Here is a 15252-nt window from a genome sequence, read left to right as displayed (position 1 = left end):
GCGGAGGCGGCGGCCGCGGCGGCGCGGCCCGACACGGAAGGCCCCGCCCCCTACGCCCTCATTGGCGGCCTGGGAGGGCGGGCTGGGTGCCTCGGGCACGCCCATTGGCTGCGTCCGCCTTCCTTCAGGACCCCTTGAGGGGGTGGTCCGATGCCCTGTCCGTCAGCCGCAGGCCACATCCCCGCTCCTCCATTGCACTCTCCGCCTTTTCCGCCCGGATCCCGGACCGGCGCGTCAGAGTGTAGCCACAGTTTGTTACTAGCTGCAGTGGCCGAGCGCTGTCGGGCCCCGGCGGCCTGAAGACCTGAGCCGGGCCACCTGCCCTCGCAGCGGCTACGATCGCCCTGCCTCGATGTCCCCTTCGCCCTCCATATCCAGTGTCTGGGAGCCCCGTGAGGCCTGGGCGGGCAGGGGCTTCGGCGACGGGGGCGGGAGCAGGGGTCCCGCGCGCTCCGAGGGCTGGAAGCGTTTCCCTTCCCCTCAGCCCCGTGGGGAGGCGTCCCCCGCTCCGGTCATGGCTGCGAGAGGAGAAGACGTCCTCCATCTTGTCGGGGCCGCGGGGGAAACTGGGGACAACTCCGACTGGTCCCAGGAAGCCGGGGCTCAGCCCCGCGGCGGAGACGGCGCCCGCTCTCAACTGGAGAAAGCCCCCACGCACCAGGAAGACCCAATGCAACCATATAAATAAAAGTTTTAAAAAGAAAATCACCAAGGACATAGTTGAACTCAACACCATCACTCAGCTGGATATAATGACATCAAAAGTCTCACCCAATATATGGTAGAATATATATTCTTCTCTTCTTTACGTTGGCTTAAAGCTCAACGTTCAGAAAACTAAGATCATGGCATCTGGTCCCATCACTCCATGGGAAATAGATGGGGAAACAGTGGAAACAGTGTCAGACTTTATTTTTGGGGGCTCCAGAATCACTGCTGATGGTGACTGCAGCCATGAAATTAAAAGACGCTTACTCCTTGGAAGGAAGGTTATGGCCAACCTAGATAGCATATTTAAAAGCAGAGACATTACTTTGCCAACAAAAGTTCGTCTAGTCAAGGCTATGGTTTTTCCAGTGGTCATGTATGGACGTGAGAGTTGGACGGTGAAGAAAGCTGAGCGCCGCAGAATTGATGCTTTTGAACTGTGGTGTTGGAGAAGACTCTTGAGAGTCCCTTGGACTGCAAGGAGATCCAATCAATCCATCCTAAAAGAGATCAATCCTGGGTGTTCATTGGAAGGTCTGATGTTGAAGCTGAAACTCCAATACTTTGGCCACCTCATGTGAAGGGTTGACTCATTGGAAAAGACCCTAATGCTGGGTAGGATTGGGGGCGGGAGGAGAAGGGGACGACAGAGGATGAGATGGTTGGATGGCATCACCGACTCGATGAACATGGGTTTGGGTAGACTCCGGGAGTTGGTGATGGACAGAGAGGCCTGGCGTGCTGCAGTTCATGGGGTTGCAAAGAGTCGGACATGACTGAGCGACTGAACTGAACTGCTATTCTTCTCAAGCTCACATGGATCATTCACCAGGACAGATCACATTCTAGGTTCTCAAACACACCTTAACAAATTTAAAAGCACAGAAATTGTACAGTGTCTGATCTTAGACCATGGTAGAATTAACCTAGAATTAAATAACAGCTGGAAAATCTCAATAAATGAAGACTAAACAACACAGTTCAGCAAGCTCTGGGGAGTTGGTGATGGACACGGAAGCCTGTCGTGCTGCAGTCCATGGGGTCGGGTCGTAAAGAGTCGGACACGACTGAGTGACTGAACTGAAACGACACAGTTTTAAATAACAGAAGTCAAAGAACTCTCAAACTAAAAAATACTTTGAACTAGATGAAAATGAAAATACAACTTATCAAAATTTGTGGGATACAGTGAAAGTAGTACTTAGAGGGAAATTTACAGCACTGACTTCATTGGCTGGAAAAGAAGACCTAACATTAATTAGCTAAGTTTTCACCTAAGGAAACAAGAAAAAGAAAAGAAAAGCAAATTAAATACAGAGTAAGCATAAAAAGGGAAATAATAAGAATCAGAGAAGAAATTAAATTGAAAACAAGAAGTCAATAAACAAAAACCAATGAAATTAAAAGCTGTTTCTTTGAAAGTTCAATCAAATTAATAAGCCTCTAACCAGGCAAACTAAGAAAAAAAGAGGACACATTGGACTTTCCTAATGGTCAAGTGGCTAAGAGCCCAAGCTCCCAATGCAGGGGGCCAGGGTTCCATACCTGGTCAGGGAACTAGATACCACGTGTCTCAACTAAGAGTCCGTATGCCACAACTAAAAGATCCCACGTACGTCAAATGAAGACCCTGTGGACCACAACAAACATCAAAGGTCCCACGTGCTGCAACTAAGACCTAGTGCAGCTGAGTGAATAAATGTCTTGAAAAAGAGAGAGAGCACGAGAGAGCGGACACAAATTATTAACATCAGAAATGAAAAAAGGGGGGAAGGGCTTCCTTGATGGTCCAGTGGTTAAGAATCTGCCTTGTAATGCAAGGGGCACCAGTTCAATCCTTGGTCCTAGAAGCTCCCACATGCTACAGAGCACCAGCACCTAGAGCCCTTGCTCTGCAACAATAGAAGCCACTGCAGTGAGAAACCCACACACCTCAACAAGGAGTAGGCCCTGCTCTCTGCAACTAGAGAAAGTCCCGAATACAGCAACAAAAACCCAGCAACAAAGACCTAGCACAAAAATAAATAAATATTTTTAAAAAATAAAAATAAATGAAAAAGGGAACATTACTGAAGATCTCGAACATTAAAAGGATAATGAGGAATAGTATGAACAACACTATGCCCACAAATTTGGGCATAACTTACTGAAAATAGACCAATTCTATTTCCAGTAGAAAGATACAATCTGCCAAAACTCACACAAGAAGAAATGGACAATTTGAAAACTATGTAATTTTTAAAAGTACACATGAGCCAGCTTTAATGGGTTTCACTAGCTATAATAGACTGAATAATATCCCCCAAAGATACCCAATTACTACAATCTGTAAATGTTTCTTTATATAGCAAAGGTTTGCAAATGTGACTAAGTTAAGGATCTAGAATTAGGCAGATCATGGGAGCATAAGTGTGGGTCCTAAATGCAGCCACATATATCCTTATAAGACGGATCTTTGTAAGATCTGACACACAGAGAATAAAGCGATGTGACCATAGAGGTATATGTTGGAATGATGTGACTTCAATTTAAGGCAAGCAGTAGCCACCAGAAGCTGAAAATGGTAAGGAACGGATTTTTTGCTAGACCCTCCAAAGGGAATGCAGACCCACCAACACCTTGCCTTGGGCCCAGTTAAACTGATTTTGGACTTCTGTTGCCCAAAACTATGAAATTACATATTTTTTCATTTTAAAAAATGCAGTGATTATTCCCCCATTTCCGTGGGTTAGAAACCCAGATAGGGCTTAGCTGAGTCCCCTGTTTCAGGGTCTCATGAGGCTGCAGCTGAGGCATCGGCCTGACGACTGCATCCTCACATGTAAGCCTGACAGGAAAGATGCCACTTCCAAGGTCGGTCAGGCATTTAAAGAAATAATTTCTCTAAGGCTATCTGACTGAGGGCCCTAGTTTTTTCGCTGGCTGTCAGCTAGAAGCTGTCTGGAAACCCTGGAGGTTGCCCACAAGCTCTGAGTATGTGGGTTCTCCTCAGATAAGTGCTCTTATCACTGAGCCAGAGAGGAGAATATCTATCTCTTCAGTCTGTAAGAGGGATCCTTACATGATGCAACTTGATCAAGAGGGTGACATCCAAAACCCATTGCAGCTAGTGAGGATCCAATCACACTAAAATCGTTTCCTTCTAAAGACCCAGGCTCCTTGGAGAAATGACTGCCATCAGGTTGGGGGCAGGACATATGTCAGATGATCCTGAAACATCGTGTCATAACAGAGAGCAAGGAAACCCGAAGGATGACTCAAATCACAGTGAAAGGGCTTAGGAGCAAAGCTGAAATGACCAGAGTGACATACTATGACCATCAATAAATGATAACTACAGAAGATTACAACTATCCTATATGTTTCAGTCCCTGAGTTAATCATGTGCTCATTCTAATAAAATAATCCCTTTGAAGTATAACTGTAAAACAACTCATTATCTTGAAAACTAGCAACTAAAGAGAAGTAGTCAAGATTTATTTTGCTATAGAAACTGTATCTCAGAATAAGGAAATTACAAACACAAGGATCCTCTCTTAATATTCCAACTAATCAAATATTTTAACTCCTATAACCTATAACAGATGTGTTGTGAATGCAGGTCTGGCCTTTGCCCTTAGGTCCTCAGAGATTATTTCTTGGTCTAGGGAGCAGGAGAATCTTTGTTTGCCCATCGCTTTGACCGCAGGAGAGTCTGTGGCATGATTTAGGATGGGGGCTTTAACTGTGCCACATTGGTTCCAACCTCAGGGCAAAGTGGAGACTGAGGAAGACTAGAAGTCAGTTCTGCCCAAGGGGGCAACAGGTGACTGACTGCTAATAAAAATGTGAACCCCAAAAGTGTAGTGAGCTGACTGGCTGGCAACACTGTGCACACATTACACCTGGGGTGGGGGGGCGGGTAATGCTCCCCCATGTCCCCACAGGGGGAGAACAACCAGAGATCTGCCTTGGGACCCCTTCTTCACCCTGGGAAGATTTCTACCCGTATCCTTTCTCTGAAGCACACCAGTGACCACAATAACTTTCTGAGTCCTTCACAAGCTGCCACATATGAGAGACAGTCTGTGTACTAGACTTTGCAGTTTGACTCAGTACTCAAACAGGAGGCTGAGCACGACCGAGGTGACAGTCTGAGGAGCGACTGCCACCTTAAAGGCCAAGATGGACCAGACCCTGCTGGAAGAAGGCTCAGACGGACCCCAGGAGGCCCCCACCTTCAGGGTCTGCAGGGTGTGGTGTGACCATAAGTCTCAATGTCAGAGGATGCTCCTTGGGGCGGCACCAACATAACTTTCTGGAAATCTACTCCTTAGCGCTTACTAAGGTTCCTGATGCTGTGCCCAGATAACTTACTGAGGCCTACTCCCGGGAATGCGCTGAGATTCACTCTGGCTCTCCGGTCACTCCTGCCGTGGGGTTGGCTCAAGGAAGCGGCCGGTCCGTCTCGGGCAGGCCCAAGCCCCGCAGAAGCTGGAGCCTGCGGGGAAGGACCCGGGGAGGCCCCAGGCTGCAGGCGGCCGGATGTGCAGCGTCCGCCTGGACCACAAACCACCGGCAGGTGCGAATCGTTTCCTTCCATCAGCGCGCTCTCCAGCGCCCCCTGCCGACCACCTCGCGGTCGTGCTGGCCGGAGGAGGAAAAGCACCCAAGGCCCCCAAGCGGTCTGTCCTGACGCACCCAGTGAAGCAGCCTGGCCGCCCGCTGCCGCCGCTGCCTGGTGGCCCCTGCAGCCACGACCAGGACCTCTTTCCACAAGGGTCCTTGTTTTAGCTCTCCTTGAATTAAACACGATTCTTTTAATTCATGCAGTAGGTGATTATATTTTCCAGCATATATACACATGTGCTTTTTTTTCTTTTCCTTTTTTTCTTTTATTCACACTCTTTCTCTACCATGTTTCCTGAATGCCACTCTCCAGGTCTTGTGTAACATTCCTGCTTGTTGGCAGTACCTCAAGGATTAGTTCTCTCAGTGAGGGTCAGTGAGGGGAAAACCCCACAGTCTCTGCCAGGGGAAGTCTTTGCTCTTACTCCTGAAGGACTATTTAGGTAGCAACAGAGTTTGAAGTCTACCACTATTTTCCCTCAGCACATAAAAAACCCTACTGGATCGTATTCGGATGTGTATTGCACCTAATGAGAAGTTTGTGATTATCCTAATTTGACTTTTTGTGTAAACGCTTTAATTTCTCTTTTAGAAACGTGTCTTAAATATTCTGTCACTTTACCATGATTGTTTCTGTGAAGGCTTGTTTTAATTAACTTGTGTAGAACTGAGTATGCTTTTTCATTCTGGAATTCATATCTTTCTTTGATACTGGAAAATTCTCAACTATTTAAAAAAAATTCTAATTATCCCTAATTTTTCCTTTTTGGAACTCTTAACAGACATGGACACACACAAAAAAACTCCTATTAAATTTTTTAAATTGTGGTAAAATACATATAACATAAAATTTACCTTTATTTTTTGGCCATGCCCCAGCAGTGAAAATCTGGAGTCTGAACCACTGGACCACCAAAGGAGTCCCCAAATTTGCCATTTTTAGGTGTACAGTTCAGTGGTGTTAAGTACATTTAAATTGTTGTGAATGTACATCACCACCATCTGGCCCATATTTCATCTTATAAAAGTGAAACTCTGCCCTCATTAAATATAATCTGTCCAATCTCCCCTCCCCCAGCTCCTGGCAACCACTATTTACTTTGTTGTTATGATTTTGACTTATAAATGGAATTATATGGAATCTGTCTTTTTGTAACTGGCTTACTTCACCTAGCATAATGTCCTCAAGGTTCATCCATGCCTTATTTTTTTACTTTTTCTTGCCTAATTTATCTGGCAATTTGGGAAAAGAACAGTCTTTTCAACAAGTGATTCTTTGAGTACTGGATATCTATGTGGAAAGCAATGAACTTTGTACATTTTTACAAGTGGTTTATATACAAAAATTAACTAAAAAACCAAAATCACTCAAAATGGATTAATGACCTAAATGAAAAAGCTGAAACTCTAAAACTCTCAGAAGAAAACATAGAGTAAATTTTCATGACCTTGCATTTGCCAAGGATTTCTGAGCAATGAACGATTAAATAATTTGAACTTCATCAAATTTAAATACTTGTGTATCAAAGGCAATTACCAAGAAAGTGAAAAGACAGCCCACAGAATTCGAGAAAATAGTTGCAAATCATATATCTAATAAGGTCTAGTATCCAGAATATATGAAAAACTCTTAAAATTTGACCATCAAAAGACTCTTGAATCCATCAAAGAAGATCACTTCTTTTTATAAGAACTATCATAATGAGCTCATGGTTTTAAACATATCTGATGTGTTTCAGTCTATTGAGCTTCTTTTATCTACTGCTCAGTTTGCCTTATCTTTGTCAAGCAGGAGCCTCTTCAATTTAGCTTTCAAGCGCTTCAAACGTAATGCCGCTCGTGTCGTCACTACCGCGGTGACAAGATGCTCCAGCTCCTAGTGTACGTTTCCCACCCAAGACAGGAAGTTACTCGTCCAGCCCTGGCTCTTCAATAGACAGAAGCAAGGAAATCGCTGTCTCCATCATTCCCTCCCTGCAAAGAGGAAACACTTCCTGAGTTCACATCCATACTGTCAGTTTAGGACTAAAGGTGTTCACTTAACCTATTCTATTGTAGATCTGTGCTTGCTTTTTTTTCACACTGAAAATAATTACTCTAATAGATATTAGGAGTGATATAAACAGGCTATAACTCCTCTTATGCTGTAGCCCATCATATTCATAAAACAGATTTAGAATAACAATAACATGGACTTTTAATAACAGCAGTTTTAAAAAACATGTTTGTCTATGCTCTCCTTTAACCATTCTCTCCACAGTTTTGTTGTGTCTAGTTTGTTAGGGTGTATAGTCATTAAATAGAATTTGCCCGAATTTGCTATGGCACATATTCAATAAACACTATATACTCTTCCTTATATCCCAAATATATTCCTTGTTCTATACGGAAATGCAGGCTCACCATTTCTTTTTAAATCAATCAGTGTCATTCCTACCACTCTGGTGCCCCAAAATAATTCTCCAGTAGACTTGGAAGAAATGGCTTGGGTAACAATATTCTCAGTTTTTTCCTTCAAGTTGTGGACAGTTTCTCTACATCCTTCTGATTTGAAAATTGCTTGCTGGCTATAAGATTCTTGGTTCATATTTTTCCCCTTGATTTTTTTTTCCCCTTGATTTCTTAACTATATTGTTGTCTTCTGTCATAAAGTATTGCTGTCAAGAATCTCTGGTGACAACCAGCTTTGTTTCATTACCTGTACTTTGGGACCCAAAGAATATTATTTTTCTTTATTTTTTAAAAAAAGTCTAACAATTTAGGGCTTCCCTGGTGGCTCAGTGGTAAAGAATCCTCCTGCCAGTGAGGGAGACACAGATTCAGTTCCTGATCCAGGGAGATTCCACATTCTGAGGAGAAACTAAGTCTGTGCACCGCAGCTCCTGAGCTTGCACTCTAGAGCCTGGGATCCGAACAAGTGAAGCCACTGCAATGAGAAGCCCATGCAGTGCAGAGAGTAGCCCAAGTTCTCCACAACTAGAGAAATGCCTGCTCAGCAACAAAGATCCAGCACAACCAACATAGCCAAAATATAAATACATAAATACATAAAAATAAATGAATAAATAATTTCTTTAAAAGTCTAAATTTTAAAAAATATGTTTTAATGTTTGTCATTCAGGGTCAATTCTCCTAGATGCAGAGTTTATCCTTTCAGTTTTTAAATGTTGTTACAAAATTTTCTTGAAATATATATATATATATTTTTTTACTTATTTTTCCTCTATATGTATATTTATTTTCGGCCATGCCATGAGGCATGTGAGATACCTAACCAGGGATGGAACCCATGACCCCAGCATTGGGTGCACCGTTTTAACCACTGGACCACCAGTGAAGTCCCTTGAATTATATCTTAAAATATTTATTCCTTGCTCTAATTTCACTTCCGTGACTTTGGCTGCATTCCTACCTGTTGAGCCTTGTCTGACTGTCTTCTCTATTAGCAATTCCTCTTGAGTATTTTCTGTCCTTCGTCACTACTGTTTGTTCTTCCTCTTTTTTGTCTTTTTCTCTTCTCTAAGAACTACGCACATTCATTTTTGTTCCAGTTCTTTTTTGTTTCTGAGATGATTCTTTTCTGAATTCTTTTACCTGATTCCTGATTTCTCTGGTTGTTATTTACATTGTTTTTCACTCCTTTATAATGTCTTTTACCTAGTTGTGAAATATTAGGCTGTTGTTTCTGTTTTGTAAGCATGTAATCCTTTCATTTTCTGGGTTGAACTTGTCTGGTTTCTTCTCTATTTTTTAAAAATATTAACTTTGCATAAGATTCAGCATGGATCTGTTTCAGTTAATTTACTTTTACATTATATGAATAGAAGTTTCCCAAACTGTAAGAAGGGAGGTGTAATTCAGTATTGTTTTTCTAACTTTACAGCTCTATGGCGCCATCTTCTGTTGCCTTTCAGTTCAGTTCAGTTCAGTCCCTTAGTCGTGTCCGACACTTTGACACCCCATGGACCGCAGCATGCCAGGCTTCCCTGTCCATCACCAACTCCCGGAGTTTACTCAAACTCATGTCCATTGAGTCGGTGATGCCATCCAACCATCTTATCTATTGTGCCCTTCTCCTCCCGCCTTCAATCTTTCCCAGCCTCAGGGTCTTTTCAAATGAGTCAGTTCTTCACACCAAGAAGACAAAGTATTGGAGTTTCAGCTTCAGCATCAATCCTTCCAATGAATATTCAGGACTGATTTCCTTTGGGATGGACTGGTTGGATATCCTTGCAGTCCAAGGGACTCTCAAGAGTCTTCTCCAACACCACAGTCCAAAAGCATCAATTCTTCAGTGCTCAGCTTTCTTTACAGTCCAACTCCCACATCCATACCTGACTACTGGAAAACCATAGTTTTGACACGACGGACTTTTGCTGGCAAAGTAATGTCTCTGCTTTTTAATATGCTAAGTTGGTCATAACTTTTCTTCCAAGGAGTAAGCATCTTTTAACTTCATGGCAGCAGTCACCATCTGCAGTGATTTTGGAGCCCCCCAAAATAAAGTCTGTCACTGTTGCCATTGTTTCCCCATCTATTTGCCATGAAGAACCCCTTAGAAGAAATGAAGTAGCCGTCATGGTCAACAAGAGTCCAAAATGCAGTACTTGGAGGCAATCTCAAAAACGATAGAATGATCTCTGTTCGTTTCCAAGCCAAACCATTCAATACCGCGGTAATCCAAGTCTATGCCCCGATCAGTAACGCCGAAGAAGCTGAAGATGAACAGTTCTATGAAGACCTACAAGACCTTCTAGAACTAACACCCAAAAAAGATGTCCTTTTCGTTATAGGGGACTGGAATGCAAAAGTAGGAAGTCAAGAAACACCTGGCGTAACAGGCAAGTTTGGCCTTGGAGTACAGAATGAAGCAGGGCAAAGGCTAATAGAGTTTTGCCACGAGAACGCACTGGTCGTAGCAAACACCCTATTCCAACAACACAAGAGAAGACTCTACACGTGGACATCACCAGATGGTCAACACCGAAATCAGATTGATAATATTCTTTGCAGCCAAAGATGGAGAAGCTCTATACACTCAGCAAAAACAAGACCAGGAGCAGACTGTGGCTCAGATCATGAACTGCTTATTGCCAAATTCAGACGTAAACTGAAGAAAGTAGGGAAAACCACTAGTCCATTCAGGTATGACCTAGATCAAATCCCTTGTGAGTATACAGTGGAAGTGACAAATAGATTTAAGGGACTAGACCTGATAGACAGAGTGCCTGATGAACTATGGACAGAGGTTCGTGACATTGTACAGGAGACAGGGATCAAGAAAATCCCCATGGAAAAGAAATGCAAAAAAGCAAAATGGCTGTCTGAGGAGGCCTTACAGATAGCTGGGAAGAGAAGAGAAGTGAAAAGCAAAGGAGAAAAGGAAAGATATTCCCATCTGAATGCAGAGTTCCAAAGAATAGCAAGGAGAGATAAGAAAGCCTTCCTTAGCGATCAGTGCAAAGAAATAGAGGAAAACAACAGATTGGGAAAGACTAGAGATCTCTTCAAGAAAATTAGAGATACCAAAGGAACATTTCATGCAAAGATAGGCTCGATAAAGGACAGAAATGGTATGGACCTAACAGAAGCAGAAGATATTAAGAAGAGGTGGCAAGAATACACAGAAGAACTGTACAAAAAAGATCTTCACGACCCAGATAATCACGATGGTGTGATCCCTCACCTAGAGCCAGACATCCTGGAATGTGAAGTCAAGTGGGCCTTAGAAAGCATCACTACGAACAAAGCTAGTGGAGGTGATGGAATTCCAGTTGAGCTATTTCAAAACCTCAAAGGTGATGCTGTGAAAGTGCTGCACTCGATATACCAGCAAATTTGGAAAACTCAGCAGTGGCCACAGGACTGGAAAAGGTCAGTTTTCGTTCCAATCCCAAAGAAAGGCAATGCCAAAGAATGATCAAACTACCGCACAATTGCACTCATCTCACATGCTAGTAAGTAATGCTCAAAATTCTCCAAGCCAGGCTTCAGCAATACGTGAACAGTGAACTTCCAGATGTTCAAGCTGGTTTTAGAAAAGGCAGAGGAACCAGAGATCAAATTGCCAATATCCGCTGGATCATCGAAAAAGCAAGAGAGTTCCAGAAAAACATCTATTTCTGCTTTATTGACTATGCCAAAGCCTTTGACTGTGTGGATCACAATAAACTGTGGAAAATTCTGAAAGAGATGGGAATACCAGACCATCTGACCTATCTCTTGAGAAACCTGCATGCAGGTCAGGAAGCAACAGTTAGAACTGGACATGGAACAACAGACTGGTTCCAAATAGGAAAAGGAGTACGTCAAGGCTGTATATTGTCACCCTGCTTATTTAACTTATATGCAGAGTACATCATGAGAAACGCTGGGCTGGAAGAAACACAAGCTGGAATCAAGATTGCCGGGAGAAATATCAAGAACCTCAGATATGCGGATGACACCACCCTTATGGCAGAAAGTGAAGAAGAACTAAAGAGCCTCTTGATGAAAGTGAAAGAGGAGAGTGAAAAAGTTGGCTTAAAGCTCAACGTTCAGAAAACTAAGCTCATGGCATCTGGTCCCATCACTTCAGGGGAAATAGATGGGGAAACAGTGGAAACAGTGTCAGACTTTATTTTTTGGGCTCCAGAATCACTGCTGATGGTGACTGCAGCCATGAAATTAAAAGACGCTTACTGCTTGGAAGGAAGGTTATGGCCAACCTAGATAGCATATTTAAAAGCAGAGACATTACTTTGCCAACAAAAGTCCGTCTAGTCAAGGCTATGGTTTTTCCAGTGGTCATGTATGGATGTGAGTGTTGGACGGTAAAGAAAGCTGAGCGCCTCAGAATTGATGCTTTTGAACTGTGGTGTTGGAGAAGACTCTTGAGAGTCCCTTGGACTGCAAGGAGATCCAATCAATCCATCCTAAAAGAGATCAATCCTGGGTGTTCATTGGAAGGTCTGATGTTGAAGCTGAAACTCCAATACTTTGGCCACCTCATGTGAAGGGTTGACTCATTGGAAAAGACCCTAATGCTGGGTAGGATTGGGGGCGGGAGGAGAAGGGGACGACAGAGGATGAGATGGTTGGATGGCATCACCGACTCAATGGACATGGGTTTGGGTAGACTCCGGGAGTTGGTGATGGACAGAGAGGCCTGGTGTGCTGCAATTCATGGGGTTGCAAACAGTCGGACACGACTGAGCGACTGAACTGAACTGAACTGATGGGACCAGATGCCATGATCTTAGTTTTCTGAATGTTGAGTTTTAAGCCAACTTTTTATTCTCCTCTTTCACTTTCATCAAGAGACTCTTTAGTTCTTCTTCGCTTTCTGCCGTAAGTGTGGTGTCATCTGTATATCTGAGGTTATTGATATTTCTCCTAGCAATCTTGATTCCAGCTTGTGCTTCATAGCTGGATGAAGAACATCCAGTTTCTCATGATGTACTCTACTCTGTATATAAGTTAAATAAGCAAGGTGACAATATAGAGCCTTGACATACTCCTTTCCTGATTTGGAACCAGTTTGTTGTTCCATAAGTGCTTCTTACTGTTGCTTCTTGACCTGCATATAGATTTCTCAGGAGGCAGGTGAGGTGGTCTGATATTTAAGAATACCGGGTGGTCATCTCTTTAAGAATTTTCCACAGTTTGTTGTGATCCACACAGTCAAAGGCTTTGGCGTAGTCAATAAAGCAATAATGTCTGTTGCCTTTATGAAAAGCTAAAAATTAGAAGGCCATTCAATTTCTGAGATCCCACCCTGCCTCCCACTCCACCCTGTTTTATCTGCAGTCTCTTTTTCCTTTTCGTCTTTTGTTTCTGAGCTGCTTAAATCTTTAACACTTCTGTTGTCATTGTTGTTCAGTCGCTATGTTGTGTCTGACTCTTTGTGAACCCATGGACTGCGTCACACCAGGCTCCTCTGTCTTCTACCAGCTCCCAGAGCTTACTCAGATTCATTTGCATTGAGTCAATGATACTATCTAACTATCTTGTTCTCTGTCGCCCCCTTTTCTTCCTGCGTTCAATCTTTCTCAGCAACAGAGTCTTTTCCAATGAGTTGGCTCTTGGTATCAGGTGGCGAAGTATTGGAGCTTCAGTTTCAGCATTAGTCCTTCCAATGAATATTCAGGACTGATTTCCTTTAGAATTGACTGGTTTGATCTCCTGCAGTCTAAGTTCACATGCAGCAACTAAAGATCACATGTGTCACAGCCAAGACCTGGTGCAGTCAAATACATACGTAAATAAAAATAAATACTAAAAAGATAAAAATAAAATGTCCTCCAGTTGCTGAGTTTCTTATGGCGCTCACTGATACAGGATTCAGTACCAGGAAGTAGGTGCATCTCAGAAGGGTTGGAGGAGTGGAAACTAGGCTGTGATGGCTAATTTAACGCCTGAGCTTCTCCAGATAAAGGAGTGCTCAAATATTCGGTTACACATTATTCTGAGTGTGTGTGGTTTTTTTTTTAGTAATTTATTTATTTTGGCTGTGCTGGGTTTTCATTGCTGCTCAGGCCTTCTCTAGTTGCCACCTGGTGTGCGGGGTTCTCATTGCGATGGCTTCTCTTGTTTCCGAGCATGAGCTCTAGGGTGCTCAGGCTTCAGTAGTTGCAGCACGTGGGTTCAGTAGTTGTGGCTCCCAGACTCTAGAGCACAGACTTAGTAGTTGTGGTGCACGGGCTTAGTTGCTCCATGGCATGTGCAATCTTTCTGGATCAAGGATGGGACCCATGTGTCCCCAGAATTGGCAGGTGGATTCTCAACCACTGAACCACCAGGGAAGTGCTCTGAGTGTGTCTTGAAAGGTGTTTCTGGATCAGGTTGCTGTTTGAGCTGGCCGTTTGAAAACAGCAGACCCTCCCCCCAGTGAAGGTGAATCTCAGCCAATGCACTGAAGGCCCGGATAAATAAAAGGCTAAGTGAGGGAAGCTTCCACCTCCCAGACTGTCTTCCACTAGGGATGTTGGTCTTCACCTATCCTAGGACTAGGACTCAGAGTGGAGGTTACAGCATCTCGCTGTTCCCAGGCCCCAGGATCTGGACTAGACTTAGACCATGACCTCTCCTCTTCTCAGGCCTGAAGCTGTCCTGCCCGCTGTCTCTGGCTGCCAGCCTGCTGACCCCAAATAGTCGCTGAGCCAATACCTTAAGATCTCTCTATCTCTGTTTCTTTCCACCTATCCTATTAGTTCTGTTTCTCTAGAGAAACCTGACCAACAGATTTTGGTATCCAGCGGTTCTATAGGAGAAGAATATTAAGGGTAAGTTTTCTGAATGGGTTCTGAGGTTTCTGGAATTGGCCCCTAATCTAATTATATAAAGATGCTGTTGACTATTTTCAGTAGTTAAGTATTTACTAATAGTCCATGGTGTGATTTGGCAATAGAGATGCACAAAGTATCTCCACGGACTACTCCTAATTGACCGCTTATAAGAAGCAAGGCGGTAGTTGACTGTGTATATGATATTTTAAGCATTTATCTCTGTAGCCTCGGGGCTGAGATGGCGGAAAAGAAAAGCACAGTCTTGTCCTGTGATTTGCAACTTATCACCCTGCAAGCTGGACAGCCAGTCTGGCAGTGTGTTTGCTGTTGACCTGAAGACGCTGCTTTGGGAGGATGGGATGCTGCATGGTGGGGTGAAAGCGCATAGGAAGACCTTGGGGCAAGTGGGGACTCTGAGCCCCAGGTGCGGATGAGTCTTTTTTGACAGATGGAGAGCCCCAATCCCCCAGGGGAAGTAACTCCCCCTACCCCACCTGCCACAACTAGAGAAGCCTCTGCTCCACCATACAGTCTGCCCAGCACCCCCCCTCCCAAAAAATCTGATTAGATCTCCTATTAGACTGATGGACTCAGTGATCAAAACACTTGTAAAAAAAGAAAATTAGATGTCTTGTCTAGTGATTTCTTAATTCATTCTATGAAGCTACCA

Source organism: Giraffa tippelskirchi, chromosome 12, assembly GCF_054371585.1.
Source record: "Giraffa tippelskirchi isolate mGirTip1 chromosome 12, T2T-mGirTip1v1.2.pri, whole genome shotgun sequence".
Lineage (NCBI taxonomy): Eukaryota > Metazoa > Chordata > Mammalia > Artiodactyla > Giraffidae > Giraffa > Giraffa tippelskirchi.
This window is presented reverse-complemented; position numbering follows the sequence as displayed.